This window comes from Symphalangus syndactylus, chromosome 18 (genome assembly GCF_028878055.3).
Source record: "Symphalangus syndactylus isolate Jambi chromosome 18, NHGRI_mSymSyn1-v2.1_pri, whole genome shotgun sequence".
Classification (NCBI taxonomy): domain Eukaryota; kingdom Metazoa; phylum Chordata; class Mammalia; order Primates; family Hylobatidae; genus Symphalangus; species Symphalangus syndactylus.
In genome coordinates, this window is record NC_072440.2 from 16,617,176 (window position 1) to 16,635,929 (window position 18,754).

The following is an 18,754-nucleotide window of genomic DNA, read 5'->3' on the forward strand; positions in this document are numbered from 1 at the left end:
TTGGGAGACCGAGGTGGTTGGATCACAAGGTCAGGAGATTGAGACCATCCTGGCTAACATGGTGAAACCCCGTCTCTACTAAAAATACAAAAATTAGCCGGACATGGTGGCGGGCGCCTGTAGTCCCAGCTACTTGGGAGGCTGAGGAAGGAGAATGGCGTGAACCCGGGAGGTGGAGGTTGCAGTGAGCCAAGATCCGGCCGCTGCACTCCAGCCTGGGCAACAGAGTGAGACTCCATCTCAAAAAAAAAATTTTAAAAATAATAATGATAATAAAGTGGTTAATAGGTGGATATGATTCAGTGGTCTTTTCTTTCTCTTGAACATTATTTATAATTTTTGCATTTTTTTTTTTTTTGAGACAGAGTCTCACTCTGTTGCCCAGGCTGGAATGCAGTGCTGCCATCTCAGCTCACTGCAACCTCCACTTCCTGGGTTCAAGCAATTCCTATGCCTCAGCCTCCCGAGTAGCTTGGACTACGGGTGTGCACCACCACGACCAGCTAATGTTTTTGTATTTTTAGTAGAGACGGCGTTTCACCATGTTGGTCAGGCTGGTCTCAAACTCCTGACTTCAAATGATCTGACCACCTCAGCCTCCCAAAGTGCTGGGATTATAGTCGTGAGCCACTGCATCCGGGGCCAGACTTAACTTTTTTTACAGACATTATGTTGAGTGAAAGAAACCAGACACAAGGCCGGGTGCAGTGGCTCACACCTGTAATCTAGCACTTCGGGAATCCAAGGTAGGTGGATCACCTGAGGCCAGGAATTTGAAACCGGCCTGGCCAACCCTGTCTCTACTAAACACACAAAAATTAGCCGGGTGTGGTGGTGCATGCCTGTAATCCCAGCTACTCGGGAGGCTGAGGCAGGAGAATTGCTTGAACCAGGGAGGTGGAGGTTGCAGTAAGCCAAGATCGTGCCACTGCACTCCAGCCTGGACAACAAGAGCGAAACACCATCTCAAAAAAAAAAAAAAAAAAAAAAACAACCCGGACACAAGATAAAGCATGCTGTAATTCCATTGCTATGATGTTCATAACTAGGCATAACTAGGCACAACTAATCTATGGCATTAGATGTGAGGTTGGTGACTCCCTCTCCAGGGTGGGGATGAGTATTGGCTGGGAAGGGGCATGACGGAAGCTTCTGGGGTAACACAGATGGTGGCTGCAGGGGTACGTATGTATGCAAACACATTGAACTGAATGCTTAGGATCTGTGCACTTTTGGGTATATCAATTAAAACTCAATACTAAAAAGTAAAAGCAAAGCAAAGCCCAGTGGATCAAACTTGAAATAGTCAAGATCAAGGATTTTAATCCAGATCTAGATTCACAGCTGCCAGGGTGCTTGGTAGGCCAAGGCCATGGTGAGATCTGAGAGGCTAGCTTTGCAGGTGACAAGAATAATGTAACTGAAAACAGGACCAGTGCATTTCGGAGCAAATTATGGAGGCTTAACCTGCCAGGCCTCTCAGCTCAGTGCCACAGCCATGTAACAGACACACGTTTGGGCCAGATATCCAAATGGCTAGTGTGACCAACATAATCTATTGTGGCCTGTCAGGGGGATGGAGAACAGGCCTCCATTCTGTAAGACAATTCCAGGAATTCAGGGTCAGAAAAGAGGTGATCTCAGCTCCCGGAGCATTGCAGAGGCCTTGGGCAGCAGGCCGGGGACGTCCTACAGTGATGGCCACTGCTGTCCCTGCCAGGAGCAGGCTCGAGGCCCCAGGTTATCACTCAAGCCGGGTCTGACGGGAGGGGCTAGGCCCATGTGGTGTAAGCAGGAAGGACCTCCAGTCCTGCGGAATCTCCTTTCACCCAGAAATAACATCCCTTCTGACAGCTGAGCTTATCAGAGTGATAGCAGATATTTTCAAAACAATAGCAGCCCTAGCAGCTCCTGGGGTTCAACCTGCACCATCAATGAGGATGGGGTGGCCATGGAATTGGCAGTGGCCACGACCCACACCTCCGCTCTCAGGGCACCCTGGGAAGGACCTCTTCATCTCCTTTTTTTTTTTTTTTTTTTTTTTGGAGACAGACTTTCCCTCTTGTTGCCCGGGCTGGAGTGCAATGGTGCGATCTTAGCTCACCGCAACCTCTGCCTCCTGGGTTCAAGTCATTCTCCTGCCTCAGCCTCCTGAATAGCTGGGATTACATGTGCCCGCCACCATGCCTGGCTAATATTTTTGTATTTTTAGTAGAGACGAGATTTCACCATGTTGGCCAGGCTGGTCTCGAACTCCTGACCTCAGGTGATCTACCCGCCTCAACCTCCCAAAGTGCTGAGATGACAGGCCTGAGCCACCGTGCCCGGCTGGAAAGAATCTCTTCTAGCCAACCCTCCCCTGGTCTTCAGCCCCAAGAGGGCAGGGTCCATGGACACGGGCCTGTGTACATTTTTGCTCCTCTGCACCCCAAAAAGCGGACGCTCAGTAGATATCTGTTGCACAAATGAGTGGGTTTTTCCATCGCTTTTCATCTCCACAACAACCTTACGAGACAATTTCTGCTGTTGCCACTTTACAGGGGAGGAAACTGGGACCAGACAGGCAAAATGATGCCCTGAGGTCTTGTTGGCCATGGGAGGACCCAGTTTCTCATTCCAGGCCCACAGGTCTCCTGGTTTCACCACTCTGTCCAACTTTCCTTCTCCTGCCTCGAAGAATGAGGAAGACTCAGGAGATATAGCACGCTGGGATTTTCCTCTCTCGTGAGTAACCATTTCTTTTAAAGTTCTGTATAATAGTCATATCTTTTTTGCCCCCAGGAAGTTTATGTTACTATGTCCCCATGAATCATGAAAGAGGTGCAAAGAAAAGCAGCAACGATGCTCTCAGCATTTCATCCTTTGATGGCCTGTCAGACAGGCAGGAGCCTGGCCGTCTTGTCAGCCTGTGCTGGGAATACACATGGACACACCCTCTTAGGAGGGCAGTCTGGTGAATACCTCAAAACATCTAAAATGTGGGGCAGGGCCAGGCACCGTGGCTCACACCTGTTATCCCAGCACTTTGGGAGGCTGAGGCAGGTGGATCACAAGGTCAGAAGATCAAGACCATCCTGGCCAACATGGTGAAACCCCATCTCTACTAAAAATACAAAAATCAGCTGGGCATGGTATCATGCGCCTCTAGTCCCAGCTACTCAGGAGGCTGAGGCAGGAGAATTGCTTGAACCTGGGAGGCGGAGGTTGCACTGAGCCAAGATTGAGCCATTGTGCTCCAGCCTGGGTGACAAGAGTGAGACTATGTCTCAAAAAAAAAAAAAAAAAAATGCATGGTTGGGCCTGGCATGGTAGGTCACACCTGTAATCCCAGCACTTTGGGAAGCCAAAGCATGCGGATCACTTGAGGTCAGGAGTTCGAGAACAGCCTGGCCAACATGGTGAAACCCTCTCTTCACTAAAAATACAAAAATTAGCCAGGCATGGTGGTGCACGCTTGTAATCCCAGCTTCTCTGGAGGCTGAGGCACGAGAATCGCTTGAATCCAAGAGGTGGAGGTTGCCAAGACTGCACCACTGTACTCCAGCCTGGGCGACAGAGTGAAACTGTGTCTCAAAAAAAAAAAAAAAAAAAAAAAAAAGACCAGCCTGGCCAACATGACAAAACGCCATCTCCACTAAAAATACAAAAATTAGCCAGGCATGGTGGCGGGCGCCTGTATTCCCAGCTACTCGGGAGGCTGAGGCAGGAGAATCACTTGAACCTGGGAGGTGGAGGCTGCAGTGAGCCAAGACTGCGCCACTGCACTCCAGCCTGGACAACAGAGTGAGGCCCTGTCTCAAAAAAAAAAAAAAAAAAAAAATGACCCAGATGTGTATTTCATTTAGGACATTCTAGATAGAAGGACTCCTGTGAGCCAGCCAAGGTGAGGAAGACAAAGTCTGAGTGTTGACATGTAGCAGCAAAAGCTAGCCTGGCTCTTTGCCTCGGAAGGAAGGGAGCTACCAGCCAAGTTGGCTGCAAGGGGTAAGGCCGGGAACTGCAGGGGCTAGAGAATTCCAGACAGGAGGCCCCAGTGGGAACCTGGAACCTGGAGGTGGGTGGAAGCCCTTGTCTCAGCTGCCTGTGAAGCATTTGCAGAGTTAGTGTTATTTCTGCTTCTCTCTAACCTGGTGAAGTGTGTATCATGAGCCCATTTCACAGACGCAGAAGCTGACTTCAGCCAGGGTCAGCCCTCCTGCACAGCCGCAGGACTTGGACACACTCAGGTGTGTCCAAGTCCCAATTTCTTTCTTTTTTTTTTTTTTTTTGAGACGGAGTTTCGCTCTTGTTGCCCAGGCTGGAGTGAAGTGGCATGATCTCGGCTCACTGCAACCTCCGCCTCCCAGGTTCAAGCAATTCTCCTGCCTCAGCCTCCTGAGTAGCTGGGATTACAGGCACACACCACCATGCCCAGCTAATTTTTGTATTTTTAGTAGAGACAGGGTTTCACCATGTTGGCCAGAATGGTCTTGATCTCCTGACCTCGTGATCCACTCACCTCGGCCTCCCAAAGTGCTGGGATTACAGGTATAAGCCACCGTGCCTGGCTGGACCAGGCAGATATTCTATAGGATCCGGGCCAGGGCTGTGTTGGCCCCAGACAAGCTCTGGGCCTGGGCCAGCCTCTACATGTCTGTGAGCCTCAGGTTCCTTCTGTGCTAAACAGGGAAAACCTAAAAGGGACTGCTGTGGGGTCAAGTGGACGTCCTGATGTAAACCAGACCTTAGTTCTCATTTTCCTGCCTTTCCTGTTGGGGCTGGGAGCTTAATTGATTGACAGAAACTTTTTTTTTTTTTTTTTTTTTTTTTTTTGAGACAGAGTCTCGCTCTGTGGCTCAGGCTGGAGAGCAGTGGTGCCATTATAGCTCATTGCAGCCTCCAACTACTGGGCTTAAGCAATCGTCCCGCCTCAGCCTCCAAAAATGTTGGGACTACATAAGCCCAGCAGGAACTCTTCTGCCCTCTCTCGCCATCACCACCCTGCCTTCCTGTTGCCCCATTGCCCTTCCCTGGCTCCCTCAGCTGTGAGTACTGCCTCCAGTGCTGTCTGGGGATGAGGTGTGCAGTGTGCCTGACGGAGGGAGCAAGGAGGGCTCATTGAAGTCAAGACCCACATTCCTGGCACAGTTTGCTGTCTTCAATTCTGCCTCCTCAACAGCACTGCAAGGCTGCATGGCTCCTTTTTTCTTTTTTGAGACGGAGTCTCCCTCTGTCGCCCAGGCTGGAGTGCAGTGGCGCAATCTCGGCTCACTGCAAGCTCCGCCTCCGGGTTCACGCCATTCTCCTGCTTCAGCTTCTCTGGGTAGCTGGGACTACAAGCGCCCTCCACCACGCCCAGCTAATTTTTTTGTATTTTTAGTAGAGACGGGGTTTCACCGTGGTCTCAATCTCCTGACCTCGTGGTCCGCCCGCCTCGGCCTGTCAAAGTGCTGGGATTACAAGCGTGAGCCACCGCGCCCGGCCAACATGGCTACTTCTTGATGGAGAAACCAAGGCCCAGGGACCTGGAGGGCCGAGCTTAGGTCCAGTGAAGAGGATCAGAGGTTCAGCTCTCTTCTTCTTCTTCTTTTATTTATTTATTTATTGAGACAGAGTTTCGCTCTTGTTGCCCAGGCTGGAGTACAATGGCACAATCTCGGTTCACTGCAGCCTCCACCTCCTGGGTTCAAGTGATTCTCCTGCCTCAGCCTCCCGAGTAGCTGGGACTACAGGCATGTGCCACCACACCCAGCTCACTTTGTATTTTTAGTAGAGATGAAGTTTCTCCATGTTGGTCCGGCTGGTCTTGACCTCCCAACCTCAGGTGATCTCCCTGCCTTGGCCTCCCAAAGTGCTGGGATTATAGGCGTGAGACACCGCGCCTGGCTCAGATCTCTTCTGAGGCAGTCTTGCTGCATCCCAGGAGGACCCAGGGCTGAGAGAAGTTTGGGGGTCCTAGCTGCCTGCTCGTTATAGGGTGCAGTTCTTACCTCCATCCTTCACAGGCCTTACTGGTCATCTTTCAAGGCCAGGCCCATGTAGGTCTCTGGGGTACAGAGTAGAGCCTCTCCAGGCAGGTGAGAGCAGCAGACCGGTGACTGGTCAGCCCCGTAAGATGGGCTCTGTGCTGCCTGGGCTCCCTGAGCCTCCCTTACCTGCATCTGACCTCCCAGGCTCCACTATCCACAACCCCTCACCCACACACCTCTGCCTTCCCCCTCCACCATCCAGCTGATACAAAAGAAAGAGCACCAAACACAGAGGCCTCCAGACCTGGGCTCAGATCCCCTCTGGAAGCCGCTGGCTCCTGGCTTCCAGGGGTCCAACCCCAGGCAATTTGGAGGAAGACGGAGAAAGGATTGGTTTCTGTGTCTCACTGGGCCGTGGGAGAGCATGCAGGACCCAGCTCCTGGGAGGATCAGCCCCATCTTCCTCAGCTGGGGCCTCTGCCGTCTGTGCTGGGTGCTGCTTAGCAGGGGGTCGGGGAGGAGCTCTAGTCCCTTCCAGCTTCAAGCCCCTTATCCCAACCCTCCCCACCAACCTCGGGTCCTGCTGTGGTTGGGGTGAACACACACATACACACACAGTCACTCACACGTGTTGGGAATGAAGTTTTTGGTGTCACAAAAAAAAAAAACGCAGGAACAAATGATCTCTCAGCAAGGCGAGCTTTACTTTCTGCAGAAAGGGTGCCACTCAATGGCTGCTCAGCCACGAGCACACACTGAACAAAGGAGACAGTTACTTACAACCTAATGCGTCTACCCTACTGCTGTGTCCAGTTTCCATTGGCTGGAATAGGACTTCACATTTTACACTTCACTCGATTGGCTATTAGTTTAAAACGTTTTAATTGGGTAAGGGGGACAGAACAAAGAAAGAAAAGGAAGTTGCACAGGGATCGTCAAGGAAGCATCTCCAAATAAGGAATGGGATGCACTGTGAGCTGGGGCTTGTCTAGTTCTGTCCAGGCATATGCCAGAGCAAGCTAGGACAGCTGATTTGGAATATATATATAGTGGATAGCAATCTTACAGTAAGAAATTGTGACTTTTTATAATCTTTGAAGAAGAACTTTCCCAGTTCTCACACACACCACACACATACACTCACACTCACACAAACACACTCCTTCACACACACAATAACACTCATTGACACAGACAACACACATACACTCACACACAGCACACACACGCTCACACTCACTCTCTCACACTCTGGGCATGCGGCCTTCTCTGAGCAGCCTCCCCTTGACTGATCATGAACAGTCTTCCTAGGAGCTGCCCTCTGTGCGGGCTGCATGCCGAGCACGGTCACCCGCATGGTCTCATCTGATCGTCACAGCTGCCCCGGGAAGCTGGTTCTGTTGTTAACTCCATTGTAAAGAGCAGGAGCGAGCAGTGGTTAAGCACTCGAAGTCCACTTGTGGGGAGACTCTCCCGGGGTACCAGTCGGTACTTTTATTATTGTCCTTTACCCTGCCCTGACTGGACATCTCCTTGGCTTTACCTGGGTGGACACTTGGGTCCCCAGGACTGGGGAACTGGGGCATGGGGGACTTGGCTGCCCAGCAGGAGGGCAAAGGGGTGGAAATGGATGAGAAGGGAAGGGGGAGAGAAGGAGGGAATGGAAAGCCAGGCCCCCCACGGGAAACAAACAGCCACCCTGTGGGCGGTTCTTGGAGGAATAACAGGTGAGGAGCGGCCCTCGTCTCCCACCAGCTCTGGGGATTGAAGATTTTGAAGATTATTTTCTTTTCTTTTCTTTTCTTTTTTTTTTTGAGACTGAGTCTCCCTCTGTTGCCCAGGCTGGAGTGCAATGACGCACTCTCAGCATGCTGCAACCTCCGCCTCCCAGGTTCAAGCAATTCTCGTGCTTCAGCCTCCAGAGTAGCTGGGATTACAGGCACGTGCCACCACGCCTCGCTAATTTTTTGTATTTTTGGTAGAGACAGGGTTTTGTCATGTTAGCCAGGCTGATCTCGAACTCTTGGCCTCAAGTAATCCACCTGTCTCAGCATCCCACAGTGCTGGGATTAGAGGCGTGAGCCACGGCACCCGGCTGGCTTTCTTATTGTTCTCTGAGCCCCCAGGGACTCCACTCTTTGGTCCCAGGCCAGGAGGCCTGCCCTCTGGGCCTCAGCCCCTTGGGGCTAGAAAAGGACCTGACAAAGCCAGAGCCTGAGGCCCAGCTGTCTAGCCTCTCCCTAATCCTTCTAGGTGCTCAGGCAAATGGGCAATGAGGATAAGGAGAGATCCCTAGAGCACCTGGTTCTTTCACCTGGAGAAGAGGCAGCCTTCCCACCTCCATGCTGCAAGGGGGAGGGAAGAGGGGACAGAGACCCTGGGAAGTCAGGGCCTGCGGTGGGAAGTGGGGGAGAAGGGGGCAAGGCTGCTGGAGGCTGAGGGTGGGGCAGCATGGGGAGGAGCATGGCCAGGTCTGTGCAGGTTCAGGACCAGCTGGCTGGCCAGGGGGCTGCAGTAGCATGGGGCCCGCCCGAGGGCTCCTGTTGGCCTCAGGGAGCCTCAGACTGGAGCGAAGGCGAAGTCCTTGTGTGTGCTGTTGGCTGGCACTGTGACAGTGGCGAGCCGGCCTCCTGGTGGCAGTGTGAGTGGGGCTGATGTGTTGAGACATCTGCCCAGTGACGATGACTGCTGTAGTGATTGCTGTAGTGATGGCTGCCTGGCCTTGGGCAAGTTACTCACCACCTTCTAGCTTCAGTTCCCATATTTACAAGGCGGGGAGGATGTCACACCCGTTAGAATAACTGCTATCAAAAAATAGAAGATAACAGGGATTGTCCAGGATGTGGAGGAATTGGAACTCTGGCACTGTTGGTGGGAATGTGAAATGGTGCAGCTGCTGCGGAAAACCTTATGGAGAGTCCTCGGAAAGTTCAATATAGAATTCCTACATGATCTAGCAGTCTCACACTGGGTACATACCCCAAATAACTGAAAGCAAGGAGGCTGGGGTAGTGGTTCGTGCCTGTAATCCCAGCACTTTGGAAGGCCAAGGCAGGCGGATCACTTGAGCCCAGAAGTTGGAGACAGCCTAGGCAACATAGTGAGACCTCATCTCAATTATTATTATTATTTTATTTATTTTATTTTTTTGAGACGGAGTTTTTCTCTTGTTGCCCAGGCTGGAGTGCAATGGCGCAATGTCGGCTCACCACAACCTCCGCCACCCAGGTTCAAGCAATTCTCCCGCCCCAGCCTCCCGAGTAGCTGGGATTACAGGCATGCGCCATCACGCCTGACTAATTTTTTTTTGTATTTTTAGTAGAGACGGGGTTTCTCCATGTTGGTCAGGCTGGTCTCAAACTCCTGACCTCAGGTGATCTGCCTGCCTTGTCCTCCCAAAGTGCTGGGATTACAGGCATGAGCCACCACACCCGGCCATCATCTGAATTATTAAGAAAAAAAAAAAAGAATTGAAACCAGGGTCTCAGATATACACCGTGTTCATAGTAGCATTAATCACAATAGCCAAAAGGTAGAAACTGATGAATGGAATTTTTTTTTTTTTGAGGCAGGGGTCTTGCTCTATCCCCCAGGCTGGAGTGCAGTGGCATGATTTCGGCTCACTGCAATCTCCACCTCCCGGGTTCAAGTGATTCTCCTGTCTCAGCCTCCCGAGTGGCTGGGATTACAGGCGCCCGCCACCACGCCCGGCTAATTTTTGTATTTTTAGTAGAGACGGGGTTTTGCCACGTTGGCCAGGCTGGTCTCGAACTCCTGACTTCAGGTGATCTGCCTGCCTGGGCCTCCCAAAGAGCTGGGATTATAGGCATGAGCCACCAAGCCCGGCCCTGGATTTTTTTTTTTTTATTATACTTTTAAGTTTTAGGGTACATGTGCACAATGTGCAGGTTTGTTACATATGTATACATGTGCCATGTTGGTGTGCTGCACCCATTAAATCGTCATTTACATTAGGTATATCTCCTAATGCTATCCCTCCCCACTGCCCCCCGCCCTGGATTTTTTTAAATGCCTTAAAAACATAAAATGAGGCTGGGCGCGGTGGCTCACGCTTGTAATCCCAGCACTTTGGGAGGCCGAGGCGGGCGGATCACGAGGTCAGGAGATCGAGACCACAGTGAAACCCCGTCTCTACTAAAAATACAAAAAAATTAGCCGGGCGTGGTGGCGGGCGCCTGTAGTCCCAGCTACTCGGAGAGGCTGAGGCAGGAGAATGGCGTGAATCTGGGAGGCGGAGCTTGCAGTGAGCCGAGATCGGGCCACTGCACTCCAGCCTGGGTGACAGAGCAAGACTCCATCTCAAAAAAAAAAAAAAAAAAAAAAAAAAAAAAAATACAATGAAATGTTTTCAGCCTTAAACAAAAAAAAAAGGAAATCCATACTACAACAGGGATGAACCTGAGGGCATTATGCTACGTGGAATAAGCCAGTCACAAAAAGACAAAAATTAGCTGGGTTTGGTGGCACATGCCTGTAGTCCTAATTGCTCTAGAGGCTGAGGAAGGAGGATCACTTGAGGTCCAGAGCTCAAGGTTACAGTGAGCTATGATCCTGCCACTGCACCCAGCATGGGCCACAGAGCAAGACCTCCTCTCTAAAAATAAATAAATAACAAATACTGTATGATTCTACTTTCTTCTTTTTCTTTTTCTTTTTTTTTTAAGAGATGGAGTCTCACTCTGTCGCCCAGGCTGGAGTGCAGTGGCATGATCTTGGCTCACTGCAACCTCCACCTCCTGGGTTCAAGCGATCCTCCTGCCTCAGCCCCCCTAGTGGCTGGGACTACAAGTACGTGCCACCATGCCCTGCTAGGTTTTGTATTTTTAGTAGAGACGGGGTTTCGCCATGTTGGCCAGGCTGGTCTCGAACTCCTGAGCTCAGGTGATCCACCCACCTCAGCCTCCCAAAGTGCTGGGATTATAGGCGTGAGCCACCGTGACCGGCCTCTTTTTTTGATTTAATAAAGTTTTACTTTTGCAAATGTACAGTTGGTTGGACCTGTTCATGTATCGTCACCAGCAGCTATAACATCTCCACCCTTGGTGTTTCTGATGTAAATTACTTGAGCTCTGTGCTTTGAAACCAGTTTGTTAAATCCTTTACTAAGGCTCTCCTGAAGGGCTGCCCTGGCCAGGGAGCCTCGAATCTGCAGTCTCTCAGAGACCACAGCAGGGCTTATAAGTTTATGGGTGGGAACTTCCTTACAGAGTTTGTCATAGGTAGGTTTGTCAAACACGACTCAGTTATTGAGCTTGTCCCGGACTTTGCCTTTGGACCACTTCTTCTTTTGGGCCCTGCCCTCAGATTTGTTCACTGAATCTTTGTCTTTCTTAGCGACTTTCCGGTGTCTTCCTTCTTCTTGTCATCCTTGGATGGCACTACGAAGCTCAAAGAGCAGCGGCGAACCCTTTCTTTCCTCCCTCCCTCCCTCCCTCCCTTCCTTCCTTCTCTTTCTTCTTCTTCTTCTTTTTTTTTTTTTTTTGCAGAGACGAGTTCCCCCTATGTTGCCCAGGCTGGTCTCAAACTCCTGGGCTCAGGCAGTCCTCTTGCCTCGGGCTCCCAAAATGCTGGGATTACAGGAGTGAGCCACTGTGCCTGGCCCAGATTCCACTTAGATGAGGTACTTAGGGAGTCTAATTCATTAAGACAGAAAGTAGAAAGGTAGTTACCAGGGGTTGGGGAAGGAAGGATGGGGAATTGTGTTCAATGGGTAAAGAGTTTTAGTTTTGCAAGATGATAAAGTCCTAGAGATTGGTTGCACAACAATGTGAATATATTTAACATCACTGAAGTGTACATTTAAAAATGGCTAAGATGATTAAGTTTTATGTTATATGTATTTTACCACTTTTTCTTTTTTTTAGATGGAGTCTCGCTCTATTGCTAGGCTGAAGTGCAGTGGTGTGATCTCGGCTCACTGCAACCTCTGCCTGCCAGGTTCAAGCGATTCTCCTGCCTCAGCTCCCTGAGTAGCTGGGACTACAGGGGCGTGCCACCATGCCCGGCTAATTTTTTTATTTTTAGTAGAGATGGGTTTTCACCATGTTGGCCAGAATGGTCTCGATCTCTTGACCTCATGATCCGCCCACCTTGGCCTCCCAAAGTGCTGAGATTACAGGCGTGAGCCACTGCGCCCGGCCAATTTACCACTATTTTTTAAAAAGTGGTGATAACACCATTAACTCAGCAGAGTTCTTGTGGGGATTCATTGAGGGGAGCTGTGGCCAGCTTCTTAGGGTAGGGCCAGCCTCATGGGCCTGTGACCTGTACAGACCCATAGGACCCCGTGCTCAGACAAGCCCTGCAGTTAGTTTAATGCTGCTGTCACCATCTTAAAGTTCTTTTTTTTTTTTAAGAGTCTCACCCTGTTGCCCAGGCTGGAGTGCAATAGTGCAATCTCGGCTCACTGTAACCTCTGTCTCCCAGGTTCAAGCAATTCTCCTGCCTCAGCCTCCCAAGTAGCTGGGATTACAAGTGCGCACCACCATGCCCGGCAAATTTTTGTATTTTTAGTAGAGACGGGGTTTCACCATGTTGGTCAGGCTGGTCTTGAACTCCTGACCTTAGGTGATCCACCCACCTCGGCCTCCCAAAGTGCTGGGATTACAGGCGTAAGGCACCATGGCCTGCCTTAAAATTCTTTTTTTTTTTTTTTTAACCTTTTTTCTCTAAGAGACAGGGTCTTGTTTTGTTGGCCAGGCTGGAGTGTAGTGGCGGGATCATAGCTCACTGCAGCCTCAATCTCCTAGGCTCAAGTGATCCACCTCAGCCTCCTGAGTAGCTGAGTAGGACTGCTGGCATATGCCCCCATACCTGGCTGATTAAAAAGATTTTTTTTTTTTAGTAATGGGGTCTTGCTATATTGGCCAGGCTGGTCTGGAACTCCTGACCTCAAGCGATCCTCCCATCTTGGCCTCCCAAAGTACAGGGATTGCAGGCATGAGGCAACATGCTGGAAGGCTACAATGTTTATTGAACACTTTACTATGCCAGGCCCTAAGCACATCTTGCAAGCCTTCACTCATCTCCTGGGTTTAAGGTGAGAACACTGTAGCCAGAAGCCTTGGGACTTCTCAAGGCCTCACACCCAGATGGCAGCTGAAGGGTATGAATTGGCAATTTGGACTCCAGATTAGTGTTGGTTCCACTAGGTGGTGCCAAAAGTAAATGATGATGGGCTGAATGTGCTCTGGGCCTGGGAGGCCGTTGTGTTGGGAGATTATAGGAAGTGATGTTAGCAAAGCTCCAATCATCACTAAGAAAGCACGCCACCACCCCTCCTGAGAGGCAGCAGCATGAATGGTCAGATGTCCTGGGTTCAAAGCCAGACTCTGGCACTTACAAGTTGCACAAGTTTGCATAACTCTTTAAACTGATGAAATTAAAAATGAATAATTATATAGAAAATTCGAGGTTAACACAGGTCTATAACGAGAATAATAAACTTCTTTTTTTTTTTTTTTTTTTTTTTTTTTTTTGAGACGGAGTCTTGTTCTGTTGCCCAGGCTTGAGTGCAGTGGCACGATCTTGGCTAACTGCAACCTCTGCCTCCCGGGTTCAAGCGATTCTCTTGCCTCAGCCTAGCCAGGATGGTCTCGATCTCCTGACCTTGTGATCCACCCGCCTCTGCCTCCCAAAGTGCTGGGATTACAGGCGTGAGCCACCGCGCCTGGCCCAGATAAATACTTTTTTAAAAAAATTATTTTATTTTATTTTATTTTATTTATTTTTTTTTTATTAATTTTTTTTTGCATACAAAAACAATAAACATTTTCTAAAAATACATACAAACAAAAAGATGCGTATCAAACATATTAGGAAGGTTGCACATGGGAAGTCGGGGAATAGAAATGGGGGTGGGAGTTAAAATAAATGAGAGAGGGACTTTATATGGATCAGTGATAATAACTCAATCCTCTATTTGACAAAGAAGAGGGAGAAGGAAGAGGAAGAAAAAGAAAGTGGGATAAAGGATCAGAAAGGGAGGAAAATAGAAAAAATTAGAGTATGACTCCAGGGTGGACCTGTTTTGTTGTCATTGAGTTGGTTGGTTGGTTTGTCTGTTGTATTCTTCATGTTTCGCCAAGTTGGCCAGACTGGTCTCGAACTCCTAGCCCGAAGTGATCAACCCGCCTCGCCCCCCAGAGTGCCGGGACCACAGGCGTGAGCCACCACGTCCAGCCCCCACATTGCTTCTGGTCTCCATGGTAGACCTCCCAGACGGAGCGGCCAGGCAGAGGAGCTCCTCACTTCTACCCAGACACGGGGCGGCCGGGCAGAGGGGGTCCTCACTTCCCAGACGGGGCGGCCAGGCAGAGACGCTCCTCACTTCTTCCCAGACGATAGGTGGCCGGGCAGAGGCGCTCCTCACTTCCCAGACGATGGGTGGCCGGGCAGAGGCGCTCCTCACTTCCCAGACGGTGGGTGGCCGGGCAGAGGCGCTCCTCACTTCCCAGACCGTGGGTGGCCGGGCAGAGGCGCTCCTCACTTCCCAGACGATGGGCGGCCGGGCAGAGGCGCTCCTCATCTCCCAGACGATGGGTGTCCGGGCAGAGGCACTCCTCACTTCCCAGATGGGGCAGCCGGGCAGAGGCGCTCCTCACTTTCCAGATGATGGGTGGCCGGGCAGAGGCGCTCCTCACCTCCCAGACGATGGGTGGCCGGGCAGAGGCGCTCCTCACCTCCCAGACGATGGGTGGCCGGGCAGAGGCGCTCCTCACCTCCCAGACGGGGCGGCCGGGCAGAGGCGCTCCTCACTTCTTCCCGGACGGGGCGGCCGGGCAGAGGCGCTCCTCACTTCTTCCCGGACGGGGCGGCCGGGCAGAGGCGCTCCTCACTTCTTCCCGGTCGGGGCGGCCGGGCAGAGGCGCTCCTCACTTCTTCCCGGACGGGGCGGCCGGGCAGAGGCGCTCCTCACTTCTTCCCGGACGGGGCGCCCGGGCAGAGGCGCTCCTCACTTCTTCCCGGACGGGGCGGCCGGGCAGAGGCGCTCCTCACTTCTTCCCGGACGGGGCGGCCGGGCAGAGGCGCTCCTCACTTCTTCCCGGACGGGGCGGCCGGGCAGAGGCGCTGCTCACTTCCCAGACGGGGCGGCCGGGCAGAGGCGCTCCTCACTTCCCAGACGGGGCGGCCGGGCAGAGGCGCTCCTCACTTCCCAGACGGTGGGTGGCCGGGCAGAGGCGCTCCTCACTTCCCAGACGATGGGTGACCGGGCAGAGGCGCTCCTCACTTCTTCCCGGATGGGGCGGCCGGGCAGAGGCGCTCCTCACTTCTTCCCGGATGGGGCGGCCGGGCAGAGGCGCTCCTCACTTCTTCCCGGATGGGGCGCCCGGGCAGAGGCGCTCCTCACTTCTTCCCGGACGGGGCGGCCGGGCAGAGGCGCTCCTCACTTCCCAGACAGGGCGGCCGGGCAGAGGCGCTCCTCACTTCTTCCCGGACGGGGGCGGCCGGGCAGAGGCGTATTTTATTATTATTATTATTATTATTATTTGAGATGGAGTCTCGCTGTATCGCCCAGGCTGGAGTGCCGTGGCACAACATCACCATTTCTTCAGATAAGGAAGCAGAGGTAGAAGGGGTAAGAGAGGCTAAACAGCGGATTAAGACCGAACCTAGGATTCGGACCTAATCATCATACCGCTCTACTTTTCTTTTTAGACTTAATCCCGTGCTCCAGACCCTTCTCAATCTCCTTTCTGGGCCCCGAGGTGGGGAGGGTGGACGGCCTGGCATTTCCTAGGATCCAAGCCCTGGGCATAGCGGCCGTACGAGGTAGGGACCCCAGAGGAGCCCCAGGCAAGTCTGACTCCGGAAGTAGTCGCTGCGCCGGCGGTCGCGCCCTGGGTTGCCGGGGCGCCGCCCTGGAAGTAGAGTGCAGCGTGGGGCGGGGCGGGCCGGTGAGCCTGGCAGCAGGCTGCGTCCTCCTGCGAGCGCCGGAGAGGGGCTGGAGGCGGGGCGGGGGCGCGGCTCGAGGCATTCCTGCAGGGCGCTCCTCCGAGTCTCTCGGCGCTCTGAGTCCACAGGTGAGGTCCTGTCCCCCAGGCCGCCGCCTCCCGTACACCGAGGGTGTGGCTGCGCGCGGGCTGGCGAGTGCGCATGGGTGAGAGAGTGTGGGCGCCAGTGTCTACGCGGCTGCGAAAATGCGGTTCAGATGCTGCTTGCCGGATCCGCGTCCTCCAGGAAGCCCGCGCTAACCACCGTGCCTTTCTCTTTCCGCTGAGTTCCTTTGACTTACCTCGTGCTGTCCGATTGTTGTAATTGCATCATTATGTTTATTATTTGTTATTCCAGACTTTCATTGTTCCTACACGTTTCCCATTCGTTTGCAATCTGTGTTGTTTCTGTTGGCATCTTTTGCAGGGCGCAGTGTACCTGTGGAGAGAACTCAGGGCAGGAGACCAGAGCCTTGTGTCTTCCCTCTAGGTGACTGGACCAGGACATTTCCCCTCTCTGATTCCCCATCAGCTAAGAGGGCAGGGCGGGGTAGTCATCCTTTCCATAGAGTAGCTGGGGCATTAGAGGGGATTAATTCTGGAAGTGAAAGTATCTTATCGTTGTTAGCCCTTTTGGCATTTGCAAAGCAGGTTCTTTGCTCAGGAAACGTTTGATGAGCACATTATGGTTCCGGGTTGTGGCGGTACAAAAAGATGGGCCCCGGTCGGGCACGGTGGCTCACGCTTGTAATCCCAGCACTTTGGGAGGCCGAGGCGGGAGGATCACGAGGTCAGGAGATGGAGACCATCCTGGCTAACACGGTGAAACCCCGTCTCTACTAAAAATACAAGAAAAAAATTAGCCGGGCGTGGTGGCTGGCGCCTGTAGTCCCAGCTACTCGGGAGGCTGAGGCAGGAGAATGGCGTGAACCTGGGAGGCGGAGCTTGTAGTGAGCCGAGATAGTGCCACTGCACTCCAGCCTGGGCGACAGAGCGAGATTCTGTCTCAAAAAAACAAAGAAACAAACAAAAATATGGACCCTGCTCTCCCCTCAAATTACAGACACTGGTAAGCAGTCACTGTGGAGCATGGTACTGTCACCCAGTGCGAGCGTGGAGATGGACAGTGACAATACCGCCGTGAACAAATGCACTGCTCAACGTGAAGTCATCATTGACATTGTTATTACTTGATTGATTGATTTATTTATTTGAAGACAGAGTCTCACTCTGTTGCCATGCTGGAGTGCGGTCGCTCTCGGCTCACTGCAAACTCTGCCTCCTGGGTTCAAGCAATTCCCCTGCCTCAGCCTGCCGTGTAGCTATGATTACAGGCATGCGCCACCATGCCCGGCTAATTTTTTAAATTTTAGTAGAGATGGGGTTTCGCCATGTTGGCCAGGCTGGTCTTGAGCTTCGGACCTCAGGTGATCTGCTCACCTTGGCCTCCCAAAGTGCTGGGATTACAAGCGTGAGCCACTGTGCCTGGCCATATTCTTGGTTTTTTTTTTTTTTTTTTTTTTTTTTTTTGGAGACCGCCTTTCTCTGTCACCCAGGCTGGAGTATGCAGTGGTGCGATCTTGGCTCACTGCAACCTCTGCCTCCCAGGTTCAAGCAATCCTCGCACCTCAGCCTCCCAGATAGCTAGGATTACAGGTGCCCACCACCATGCCCGGCTGATATTTGTATTTTTAGTAGAGACAGGATTTCACCATGTTGGCCAGGCTGGTATTGAATTCCTGACCTCAGGTGATCCACCCACCTTGGCCTCTCAAAGTGTTGGGATTACAGGCGTGAGCCACCGTGCCCTGCTAATAATCTGTATTTCTTTTGTTTTGTTTTTTGAGATGGAGTCTCACTCTGTTGCCCGGGCTGGAGTGCAGTGGCGCGATGCCAGCTCACTGCAACCTCCACCTCCCAGGTTCAAGTGATTCTCCTGCATCAGCCTTCTGAGTAGCTGGGATTACAGATGTGCACCACCACGCGCAGCCAATTTTGTGTTTTTAGTAGACGGGTTTCACCATGTTAGCCAGGCTGGTCTCAAACTCCCAACCTCAGGTGATCCACCTGCCTTGGCCTCCCAAAGAATCTGTATTTCTAACAAGCTCCAGGTGCTGCTCACCTATGGGCCATGCTTTGAGTAGCACTGGACTAAATGATTGCTTACAACCCAAGTGCCATGGAGAAAATAAAGTGACAATGTGGTGGAGTCAGGAGGATTGAGATTCAGTGGTTGGGGAAAGCCACTCTGAGCAGTTGACTTTTGAGAAGGGACAGATCTGGAGGAAGAGCAAAGGCTTAAGACAAAATGCAGCTTGTGGGGTGTCAGGAGCTGAAAGAAGGCCAGGGGCTAAAGAGGGTTGGTGAGAGACAGGGCCTGAGAGGTGATGGTCCAGATCTGCAGGGCTGGCCTCGTAGGCCATGGAGGACCACTAGCTTCGTTCTGAATGCAGTACGAAGCTACTGTAGGGTAGTGAGCAGGGTGACTTGGTTAGTGTTGTGTGTGTCACACATTGGTCCGCTGCTGGGTGGGAAATGGGTTGTCGTGGAGTGAGGAGAGTAGCATGGGACAGTGGGGCCTGCTGCAGTTGCCCAGGAGAGAGGGGCCATTATGGGAGTTGAGGATGGATTTGGAATCTTCTGGAGTGGAGCTGACCTGATTTGCTGCTGGATCAAATTAACCATCCCTTCCTTCCCCGGCCACAGTTGAAGTGTGACGTGTTGTTGAAGCCCTTTGCTGCAGGCAGGCCTTACAGCTTGTTAAATGTGTCTCCTGCGCTCCCCGCCCCCATCTGGGCTCTCAGTTTAATGTCTCTCTGTTACAGGCCTGGCACTGAGTGGCTGTCAGGGCTG

General features: G+C 52.1%; 1 protein-coding gene and 1 pseudogene across 10 annotated transcripts in view; one reads left to right on the top strand and one right to left on the bottom strand.

Annotated features, from left to right (window-relative positions):
- Positions 1–10,906: 10,906 nt before the first annotated feature.
- On the bottom strand, positions 10,907–12,247 carry LOC129467426 (small ribosomal subunit protein eS25-like; annotated as a pseudogene).
- A 3,589-nt stretch (positions 12,248–15,836) lies between these two features.
- TTLL1 (TTL family tubulin polyglutamylase complex subunit L1) overlaps positions 15,837–18,754 on the top strand; it is a 48,306-nt gene continuing 45,388 nt past the window's right edge. The window contains exons 1-2 of one of the 10 annotated variants that reach the window (XM_063622981.1): positions 15,843–15,991; positions 16,329–16,391. The gene's annotated coding sequence lies outside the window, so the exon portion shown is untranslated. Of the gene's footprint in view, positions 16,223–16,328; positions 16,392–18,754 lie in introns of all 10 variants that reach the window. The other 9 variants (XM_063622982.1, XM_063622986.1, XM_063622984.1 and 6 more) reach the window with 9 other exon arrangements.